This window comes from Danio rerio, chromosome 11 (assembly GCF_049306965.1).
Source record: "Danio rerio strain Tuebingen ecotype United States chromosome 11, GRCz12tu, whole genome shotgun sequence".
NCBI classification, from domain to species: Eukaryota; Metazoa; Chordata; class Actinopteri; order Cypriniformes; family Danionidae; genus Danio; species Danio rerio.
In genome coordinates, this window is record NC_133186.1 from 17653050 (window position 1) to 17665305 (window position 12256).

At 40.3% G+C, this 12256-nt stretch overlaps 1 protein-coding gene across 3 annotated transcripts in view; it reads left to right on the forward strand.

The window, feature by feature from the left end:
• Positions 1-12256, forward strand: part of cdk5rap1 (CDK5 regulatory subunit associated protein 1) — a 106719-nt gene that overhangs the window by 75048 nt on the left and 19415 nt on the right.

Below are 12256 nucleotides of genomic sequence, written 5' to 3' on the forward strand. Positions count from 1 at the left end.
TGTGCAGAGCATTTTCTGAACAATTTGGCATAACTGTGTAGACCCATCTATACAGTATGACTGGCACTAATCTCTTGTATACACTTTTACAGTTCTCTGGCCACAATTTTCTGCATATTTAACAAAAATTTTAGTTTGCACTATTAGCTTTGTAATTAGTCTGTTGTTTCTCTCGGATAGAGAATGGAAACGTGTGTCAAAAGATACTTTTGGGAGATTGCTCACCAACCATTCTGAAGAGTATGAAAATGGGCTAATGAATGCCAATGAGTTTGCAGAGCTTGGCTCTGCAGGTGCCAGAGATTAACCATTAACAGAGTATATAGCTGGCTTGTGCAGAGCGAGCAGTTACATTTTTAGCCTGCTGAAGAGCCAAACACTCACTCATCAACTGGAGACCCAGCTGCTGTGGCATTGGAGACACACATTTCTGTTCCCTATTTGTAAGTAACCGAGACATTCCCCTTCATGGGAACTCCAACCTGTGTCTGGAAGATCCATTTGTGAGAGTGTATGGAAAAGGCTACAGCAGATAAGCCTGTCACTCCCCTGATGTAAAGTTTTCCAAGCATATCTTGAGTGCACAAGGAGGTATACCAGACATCATACTGGGCCAGGCACCCAGCTTTGGGTGCTGGAGGCTTCAGAGGAACTTTTTAGGGTTTACCAAATGGGTAACTTACTTAGCAGATCAAAATAAGTGCACATGTCTTTGAATTATGGAGCATGGCGCAGCAAGCATTTTTGACACTGAGCCTAGTTTCTTCCTGATTGACCAGGGTAACCTAGCTAGGCTTCTCTCAAAGATTATAAAATCTTGCAAATGTGTTAGGAGTTGCTTAGCCTGCAGGTCTACAAAATTTGTTAAAGAGGCGCCATGTACTTGCTCCCAAAAGAAGGCACTGCTCTTTTAAGTGTGTTCTCACTCCCAGGGAACACGGTTTGCCCTGGCAAAGCAAAGCAGGGGCGAAGGCATGAACTATCAAGTGGACCAACCACTTCTATGATATGACACTTTCCTTATGCCAATCATAACAGAAAAAAGCTGCTACAAGACGTATGCTCTACGTGTGGTCGCGTGTGAGATGCAACTTCTCCTAAGTGTTTACATACATTGTCATGATGTTACATTAACTTGATGATATGTTACTCACTCTCCTGTATGCCTTTCACAGATATAGAGTCATATGAGTATTTAACATGTATAATCAGTGCTTTACATATTCAGTTACTCTACACAATCGGTCATTCTTTAGTATAGCCTTCTCATAGGCTTACGCATCTTCTTCATATTCCCTCCTCTTAAGACTTTAAGTCTTAATCTTATTGTCTTTTAACCCACAGTGCAGTTTCATAATCCACTTCTCTTAATTACCTCTATCTAGTGACTGATAAGAGCCACATTGTAGTTATCAATTGACTATATTATGCCACCGTACTTTGGCAGAAATCCAAACCAAACATCTACTTTCTACTTTTGATTAGAAAGTTGTAAACAACTGTACTCTCTTTTTCTTTTTACGCATCAAAGACAATAATGTTTTAAGCACAAGTATTCAGTTGGTTCTGTGCTAACTGCTGGTTTTCTCACTCATACTGAAGTGATATTATAAATAGCTATATGCAAATGAAATCAGAATGCAAAAGAAATAAGCATGAAATGTTGATCCTGGTCTTTGCTCATCCTTGTTTCTCTTCTTCTGAGCTATCAGCCTCTTCATTATACTTGAAAATATGTTGATGGAGATGTGTGGTTGAAATTCTGCAGTTGAAAGGCATTCATCATCCCTTGACTTGTGGCACTTTCTGTAAATGGTACTCAGGCATATTATCAGAATCACTCTTCTCTATGTTTTGATAAACTCCTCCTGCCACACTTGTACTTTGTTGTTTAGAGCTTTGGGATTTCTCCTCTGTTTCCGGTTAGCTTTCTCTTGCTGGAGTTGTTTCCTCCGGCTTCCTTGTGCATTAGTTTGGAGGATACCCTGTCAATGGCATCCACTTTGGCAGCTGTTGGATTTTGTCATCACATCCAGATATGGTTCTTTCCTCCTGAGCTTACTCCGCTTTCTCGAGAGCATCCTCAGATGCACTCAATCATTTGGAACAACTGGACCTTGCAACTCTGCTCACTCACATGGCTCATTTCTGGTTTACTGCACAGATATCGCTTTGCACATGGTGTTACACCCCGTGTGGCTCATAGGATGAAAAAGGACTTAACAATAATGACGACCCAATATTTTAAGAATTCCCCTGAGATGTTAGCTGCTATGTATCAACACAGACAACGATATGGCAAAAAAGTGGTTTGCTTTATTACAATAAAGATAAAGAAATAAATTTATTAAATCAATCAAAATATATTTACAAATATGTACAATAAATGCAAAAAGTAAACAAACATACCTGATGGAGGGAAGGAGAATAAGCACTGCCAAATCAAAGAAAATAACAAATTAAAAACCTGCTAACTAATCCCTCTCTTACCTCTAAATAACTAAAGAGAAATATGTAAATAAGAAAAAAAAAATGTTACTGGGTGCTCTTCTCCATTCTGGACGTGACAGGACCAGTTGCTAGATTTTCTCGGACTAGAGCATTACATGGTCTATGCGCTCTCTCATGTCCCGCACGTGCTCTATGATGCTGCGATGCAGAGCTGGTTCCTGCTCCCATGTCTCTCTGGCCACATTTAGCAGTCCGTGGGGCTAATGCCCAAACAATAATTCAACTGGAACAAAGACAGTAGATGCTTAAGGTACCTCTCTTTTTTCGAAGAGCACATACAGATGCATGAGGTCCCAGTCACGTCCATCCTCTGCGACTACTCGGTGCAACATCTGTTTAAGGTTCAGGTTAAAAGTTAAACAGCTTCACCAGATTGTCTGTCTGGGGATGCTAAACATATGCGAAGCCGTTTTACCCTGAGTAGCTGGCAGAGGTCAGTCACCAGCCGGTGATGTTCTCTGACAGGTAGTGCACTCGTGACAGTTACATTCGTGACCTTTAAACTTCCAGGCCAGTGAAAGCGGATGCGTTGGGTGGTATTTTTAGCTCCCAGGTCTCCAGCCATCGGATGGGAGTGAGCCAGCATCATTATAGTCTCTGTTTTGGCTTTTCTTGACAACCAGTATGCTTTTTTCCTCCCCCATTGCTGTGCTATACAATAGAGCTGGCCCTTTCTGACCACAAAGTATGGGAGAGTCTGAGGCCCTGGAAGACGCACTTCTCCATCTATTTCTCGGACTTGCGTCCAGCAATGTTTCAGTCGATCATCTTCCTGTTGCTCTTTTTCGAACTCTCCCCCTGTGATTATCCTCTGAAACAAATCAAAGAAAGGATTAGGGTCTTAAAGTGCATACTCAGCCTCACGCTTACTGTCTGTGGGCAGCATGATAATTGAACGGCCCCCTTTTCTCCGTGGACGAGCCCATCCCCTCTGTCGTGGTCTTGCTGGCTGCATCGTGGCAGATAATAGCTGCTGGAATCCGGGACAGTCCCTTCCCAACAGGATTGGAACTGGTAAGTCTCACACAATTCTCACCTCCATAGTCGGCCAGGCGCTTGGACCAGCTACCACTGTTACTCAGCGTGTGGGTCCATGTACACGTGATTGGCATTGTTGCCTTAAAGTCAGTTCGGGGAGGGACAATGTGTGGTTGGACCAGTGTGATGGATGATCCCGAGTCCAACATCGCCATAAGCTTTTTCCCTCCCACCTTCACCATGCGCTGTGGAGCTCCAGTTGGCACTGTGTGGTGCACGATGCAGCCAGCCATCTATGTGCGGGCCCCTGGAGACTGTAATTCAGTTGACATGGGCTTATCGATGTGGAAGGGGGCCATCGGCCTGCTCATTGTACGTGAGGTGCCAAGCATCGATCCCAGGGTACCCTTCGGGAGTTTGCAGCCGCTTGCTCTCCCGCGTACCCGTGCAAGTGAAGCATCTGCCAGCTCGATGGCTTCTACTAGGCTTGCCAGAATGGTAGGGTTCTAGGCAAACCATAACACAATCTAGGCAAACCATATATGGTAACTAACTCTTTAGCATTATCGCCACCTATTGAATTTCACAAATATGGTTTCCCATTTCAGTCGTTATTATTATTATATCGTAACAATCATTTTAACATCTCTGCAGTTTCTAAACTTAAATTATGTAAATAAAAATGATTGGACACTTATGACTTTATTCATGTGTCCATATACACAAAGAAAACATAATAGACCGTCTAATTGTTGGATTAAGTGTAATAAACTAATTCAAGCTCTTAATATTATTATACTTGGTTAAAATCCCTTTGTTGTAAAATATAAAAAGCAAACAATAATATGTCATTCTAAAATAAATTAGACTACTATAGTTAACCATTTAAACAATATATAAATAGTTATAAACTGATTATCTTAACTGATTATAATTATAAGTTTATATATAAACTACTATCTTTTACTAAACTGTCACTGTTAAAGCTGTTTATGTATATATATATGTATATATATGTATATGTATATATATGTGTGTGTGTGTGTATATATGTATATATATATATATGTATATATATATATATATATATATATATATATATATGTATATATGTGTGTGTGTGTGTGTGTGTGTATACACTTATATACACTTACTTTTTATTAATAGTTAATTTGTTCCTATTTGTTTCCTATTACTGTAGTATTAAATTACTACAGTATTAAATGTGGGAAATCATTATTTAAAAGGTTATTAGAAAATAAAGCTAATAAACACTATTAAGTCAAATATTGCTTGAGTCAAATATTAATATAGTGTTATACATTTGTTACATGTAAAAATATTTTTATTACACATACTGTATTATTGCCTTTATTAACTTGCTATTATTTCCTTCATCATAGATTAATCCATTATATAAATTAAACCTGTCCAAATGAGATCATTTAGCAAGGCCAGCAAACGAGTATCTGCCATATTATTGTCAGATAATAATGTCTGATCAGCTATAATGACTGATTAAAAACTGTTCAGTCTATTATATTGAATGGCGATCGGAAACAATGCTCCCCATTCGGCCGTCTCAATCGCAATATTTGTGAAATAAAGTAAAGTAAACTCTATTGTTTATTGTGTACAATATTTATTAATCATATATATCAAAATATATCGATGACGATGTCCAAAAAGACGTTATAACTTTAACATCCGTCGTAACTATATATGGTTTGCCTAGATTTTGTGTCCTAGATTGTGTGTGCCTAAAACGTGTGTGGTTCTGCGGGCCTGCAGCTGGATATTATTGCACAGGGCGGCCGAGCTTTCTGGGGAGAGCTCTGAGCAGGCGGTCGATCACCACTCATTCAGCAACCTGAGAGGCGGTGGTGTTCCCCCATAGCAACCAGAGCTGTTCCAGTATGAAAAGCTGTGTGGCTTGTACCCGGGCGGGGACCTGTTCATCATACAACCATTGCCAGAACTGCTGGACTGCGCTGATGGGAGAAAGCCCCATTCTCGCTTATAACTCTCCTTTTAATATCTCATAATCTTAATTGTGCTGAGTTTTTAGTGAATAATAAGCATGTTGTGCTTCACCAGTTAGAAACGGTGCCAGGATTCTCGCCCATTCGTTTTTATCCCACAGCTCTCTGGTTGCTATCACCTCAAATGTGTGTAGATGCTTCTATGTCATTCAGGTTGCTATGCTTGGTAAGATGGTAGTGAGCAGTTCTCCTGGTGTCTGGAAGTGGCACACGTTGGCTTAATAGGCTTTCGACCACCCGCTCAGTCCTTTTCAGTCTGGCTGTGATTTTGTATGAGAGCTGTTGTTGCCAGGACACCACATCTGTCAGCTGCTGCTGTAGTTCCTCCATTACGTTGTTCTCAGGGAGAGCAAACGAGATGACAAACTGCAAAACAAACAAGTGTCAGCGGTTGATGGAATCCTTAATTTCACTCCTAAAAAGTGTGCATTCTCCACCAGTGTAGCAGGGTGGAGTGAAAAGGCAGACACGAGTTGTGAGCACACCCCAGAAAGGCTTTTTATTTACAGTGCTGGTTGGGTGAAAGTGTAAGGTGCGCAGGTGACTTCTGTGAACTTCCCTTGGTCCCAGTGTAGCCGCTCTTCAGGTGAGTTGTTGAAGTGTTTCTTGTCCCGTCCGTGCTGCTATAAAATGCCAATCGCCTGATTCGATCACTCTGTGATTTCTGAGGAGAGAGAGAACTGATTAGAGTCTGGGTTAGTGGAGAGGCTTCTCACCAACTGTCTTCGTTGTGGTTTCGCTGTGGCTTTGCTGATTATGCGTTGGGCGGCCCGCCACAAGGGTGACAATCTACACTATTCTAAAGGAAGAAAACAGAAAAAAGTGCTCCACACAACGTATAGACTCCACTTCAGGACGTAGGCATGCCTCATACATGGTGCTCTAGTCTGAGTGATGGGGTTAACCACCGAACTGGTAGGTCACCTAAGTACTCCACATCCTGTCTAGAAACCATCCATGGAGATTTCAGAACCTTGCACGGGTACCTGAGTGTGCCTGCACAAGACCTGCACCTCGTCTCCCCAACCTTGCAGAGTCTGTGCTAACAGGCTCACTGGGGAAAAAACACACCCAGGGCCAGCTGAGAGCCAGCGCATTTATGCAAAGCAGAAAAAGCAGCTAGTGAAGGGCCATTCAGAAGAAGCAGCCAGATGACCTGGGTTTCTCTGAAGTGTGCTCATATCAGCTGGGCCACATTAGGGTGGATTCTCCATTCTTCCGGGAAACGTAACTGTCTTGAGAGCATGTAAGCTGGCATGGATGAGCTTGTCTGGAATATGAACAGCACACAGCGATTTAGTGGTGTCTTTAGAGAAAGACAAACAGTGAGACAACTGTAATCTGCCAAATTGTATCAGACAGGGCAGCACTAGTAAGAGCCCAGCTCTATCCTGAGATAAGAGATGGTTGACCCGAAACCCTGACAGGAGGTGCCTGTGCTTAATCGACTAGTTTAAGGACCGCAAAAATAAGCCAATCAATGGGTAACCAAAAGATGCAGATGCTCGTGCACTGATTAGGCACAGGGAATCCTTGACGCATAGCACCAGACCCCCATAAGTTGTTAGTTTGAAAGTGTACAACCTTTATGTTATGCACATATGCGTCACTTTGGTTTTTATCCTACTGTACAAAAGTTATTTACACTTAAATACACAGTATTTTGGATACCCGAGCTGGGTATTGAACATTGGTTCATTTTCATATTTTTCATATGGTTCATATATGACACATGTACAAGTTATAGCTCAAATGAAAGCTCTTGCCGGTGCTCGTAGAGTTCTGGCATACTTTTTACTGAATTATATTCGCATATCAAACAGCTGTCGGATGAATCGCAGTGTTTCCATGGCACAGAATTGAAAACAATACATTTATGATCAATTAGCAGCCCCAGATAGCACAGACAGCTGTCATCTCTTACCTTATGCTGTGCGCTTCAGGGCCATTCTCCTCTGTTTTTGAGGTGATGTGCAAAAGTAATCCTTTTATATGTCTGATGTGGTCCAAACATGTGATTGTGAATATTGTTTGATCAAACAAAAGAATAGTGAAATATGAAAACAATGATCGATCCCTGTGGCTTGTATAGCACCTCTCATCAGTTGGAATACAATAACTTTGCCGAAGATTATGATTGAGGCATTTTTTTCCTTAAGATTACAGACATGTGCAGGAACCACCAAAATTAATTACAGCACCCTAGACCACACAGAACCTAAAAGGTACACTTTCAAATTTGAGTCTATAAAAAAATACAAAAAGCGCCTCTTTTTTTTTAGGCTTTTATTATAACACAAACAGGTTATCTTTAAAATTATACAAAATTTGTGCATTTACACCTCTGCATGTGGATTTGGGAAGCTTTTAAATTTGGGTAGGCAAAATCCAGGAAAAAGTCCCCAAATAGCAGCAGAGTTTAACTGGTTAAAATGTTTATTTGAATTCTGCCAAAGGCGTTCAGAATATGTGTGCTACCCAAATGATGACTAAAAGTAAGTCTGAGAATGGGTTTCTCAAGCCAGGGGGCGTATTGGACCAGGAGGTCATCTCCTGTTTCCAAAATGCATCACAAACTGCTTGAGAAACTGTTCTATTATGATAATTGGTGATGATAATAAATGATGTTCAATAAGATGTACTTGGGTTTACTGTTTATTCAGTTCAACAGGAATTTTGAACTGTAGGCCTACTTAGGCTCGAAACAGCGAGTTTTGATTGCCTTAACCTGACTAAAGTTGTAACTGAACTAAACAGAAATGGAATTAAGACATGTGGAGTATATATTAGTAACATTATTAGTAACATTATAGTATTATGTAAGTAGCATTATTGAAGTAAGCACCGCAATCAAACTATTACCATCATGTAGAACTTTTCACCATATTTTCCCACAAAATCCACACACGCGGCTGTCAGCAAAAGGACCGCACACACACACACATACACACACACACACACACCTCTTCTTATTTGTGTCTAAAACCCCAGTTTGTCACAGGGGCATGAATAAAATATTCATGAGTGAATGTTAAACTGCGGAACTGCAGTTAAAGTCACCCAAAATTACAGGAAACTCTTCACGTAAACACCTTAAGTATATTATTGTCTATTAACGCAAATAACTAGATTACAGATGTCTATGTAAGCGTAGTCAGTAGTGTCTTCGAAGTAAGTAAAAGATCCAGAAGGGCATCCTGCTGATTTGATTCAGAAGAATCTTTGTCACACGGCTCACCGGTTTAACTTTCATTCACCGTCATTCATTTTAAAAAGCACCTGCTCCATTTTATTTGTATATGTTTTACTAAAAAGCATAAACTCTACTGGGACCTGATAGTTAAATGTGTAGCTAACATTAATCAGATTCACTCTAGTGAACTGCATCTAGTTCACATGTCACGTTTGATTTGGTAATTTTACAGTAGGAATAAACACAGGGTTGAAGACTCGTTCTCACCACCTACAGCACAATTAGGCCAAATATACATCCGCGCTGAAATATCAAGGTGTGAAAGTCATCATAGTGTGCACTGAACAGACTCAGCTCCCAACTTTGAGAATAGATTAACGGCAATATTTTTTTATCGTCCGATAAGAGTCTCGCGTTAACACTCTCTGGGTACGATGAAGTGAAGGCATAAACCCAATCTCCATCTTGGCTGGAGGGAGTGGCTTGTGCAAGACAGGGATGGCATGGCAATGAACGCTTTAAATGACAGTCCACATGAGCCACTACGACTGGTTTAGCAGCAGTAAGCAGGCTGACAGAGTCCGAACAAGCATCACCACTGCAGCTTCACTGGAACAATTGCTGATGTACCTGCGGTGGGGCAGCTTCGGGATGGGGAGTGCTCTCCCCGGGATATGGAGCGTCCGAAGAAGAGCTGAGATTGACTTTTACCTTCCTCCAATGATCCAGCAAAGAGGCTAGAGGTGCGCTACATTCCTTTGCAGGGGGAAGCTCTGGCGCATGGAAAGAACAGTTTTTCTCTCCAAGTAGTCAGGCTTGTTTAGAGGTTTGATTGCTGGATTTAACAGCAACCTGTGATGGTACCGTCAACTTCCTGCGGGCTCAGTGCCATCACTAGCCAGTTGACTGGGCTATGACAGTGGTGCGTCATGGAGCTGCAGGAAGATCACTCTTAACGAGAAAGAGTCAGCGGCAACGATTCCAGTCATCTGAGCCCACAAAGTGATCACCTGCTCCATTGCACAAGGCAGAGCTCTCCCCCAAGGACTCCTGGGTAAAGTCCCTGACAGTGTTGCTGAATAGGCCTGCCTGGGATATGGACACACCAAGAATTTGCCAAGAAAGACAATATTTAATCAGTTTAATTACAACTAAGGAGACAACTAGAACAACTAGAAATGCATACTTGCATTTATTCTCTCTCTCTTGTGATGCAAGAGTCCTATTATGCATGGAAAAACTTAGATTCTTAAGTTCATTCCTGTTTGGAGTTTGTGTTTCAGTCAAGACCAGAGTATCCAACGAGGTGCAAAAATGTAATGAGTTTAAAAATCCAAGAAAAAAACTGACTCAGCAGAGTAAAGGTGCAGAAATTAAGTGTCCTCTTGGGAAGATTGTTCTGCCTAGATTACAGGGGCAGAGCAGATTTAAGTCGATCAGTCACACCTACTTTATATAAAATGCTGAAAGTTCTGTTTATGCGCCCATATCTTGGTTTAAGTACCTCTACTATTGGGCAGAACATATAGACTGCAAACACATATGTTACATACACTTTGGAGTTTATTGTTTTGAGTTCATAAAAGTCCTTTGAAAATTGGATGATGTGAGGCTGATGGTCTCTGCCTAATGTCTCAGGAGATAAATGCGTCACAAAGAATGTGGAGGTTTAGACTTGTAGGTGTTGAGAGTTATGAAAGTTTTGAGCTAGGTGTGAAATACAGTTGAAGTCAGAATTATTAGCCACCCTGTTTATTTTTTTCCCCAACTTAACCACCAAACTGGTAGGTCACCTAAGTCCTCCACATCCTCCACAACTTTTTAAAGTTTTAATAACTCATTTCTAATAACTGATTTATTTTATATTTGCCATGATGACAGTAAATAATATTTTACTAGATATTTTTCAAGACGCTTTTATGCAGCTTAAAGTGACATTTAAAGACTAAACTTACTTGTACTCAACAAAGAGCTATACATTAAACTTCCTCTAATCCAGTACAAATTTATTCAGTTAGATTTTATGCAACTGATGTAATACAGACAGTGTCATAAAGTGGAGTTTTGCACCATGTTACTTGACCTTCCTCTGGTTATTTATTTTAATTTTTTTTCTTCATTCATGCATTTAACTATTTTATGCAAAATCAACTTTTGCAAGCTGTTTGGACAGAACTGTGTGTAGGTATATTGTGTCCACTGTTATTTTGGAGTGGTATTAACACAAGACTTTTTTTTTTAATTTCCTGATGTTAAAATAGGATCCAAATTCCAATACCCACTGCAACATGTGCAGTTATCCCTGCCCATTGATCGACAGATTGAATTGATTGACAGATTAAAATGAAGTGCATTGTCATTTTGTCACTTGTTGTTATTATTATACTTTTAAATAGAAAAGACATTTAATTGTTTAAATCATTGATGTGTGTCTGTGCATGTTCATTAAAAAAGTTTTGTTATAACCAATCTTTCCAGATCTGAAAACCTCAGATGTGGACCTTTGAATTGAGATTTTGAAATCTTCTGGTGTAATGGCCCGTTTCCACTGAGTGGTACAGTACAGTACGGGTCGGTACGGGTCACCATTATCAGACTTGCGATTTCCTCTGCCAAAAGGGTACTAATGGTACCCTTTGCAGGGCATGGTGTACTGTATGACAGAAAGTTTCTGACGATGTCATTTTTAGTCGAGAAAAAGTCTACATATGTATGGGTCATTCACATATCATATGAAAAGACCTTCTCACAAAACAAGACGCTTTATACACATCAGTACTTGTGTATAAATGTTCATTACTAACTTTTATTTAAAAATGATTTGATTATAACTGCATATCAATGATATGCAATAATAATATTTAAACATGGCAGTTTGTTCATGTTTTAGGTTGCAGAAAGAATAATTTTCTGCTCTGGTTTTTCCGGCTTCTCCTTTGTTTTTCCCCGCTTCTCTCTCACGTTTGTCCCTTTCTGAAAGGATTGGATGTCAGAAGCATTTCAATTATCACGCACACGTTATTAATATGAGCTTAAGAAGTTCATTATTTCAAATATAGATATGCAGCGAGCTCTCTTCTGAAAGTGAAACATCTCACACTTTTAGACGGGCTCGTAAAACAGCAACAGGACACAGCAGATTTAGTTCTTCTTGGCTTTGTGGCTGTTCACCAAGACCATGAGAAGGTTTGTTTGAAGCCGGGTGGACCGTGGCTTGTTATTATATGTATATATTGTAATGGTGTAATGTCTCGCTGTGTTTTTAAAAATAGCGGTTTCTTTGTTTTCATTTTCCTACTTCTGCAAGTGACGAATCCCTGTAAGCTAATAGCGTTCAGCTGCATGTCTAGCTCCGACTTTATTGCCCTTTTATCATGCTAGGTACGCTTTTCAAAAGGAAACCAAAAAGGTAACCAAAAAGTTCGCTTTTAGGTACCCTTTGACAGTGGAAATGGCCATAAAAGCATACTGAACCGTACTGTACTGTACCTTACCACTCAGTGGAAATGGACCATAAGCAACAAAATTTAAT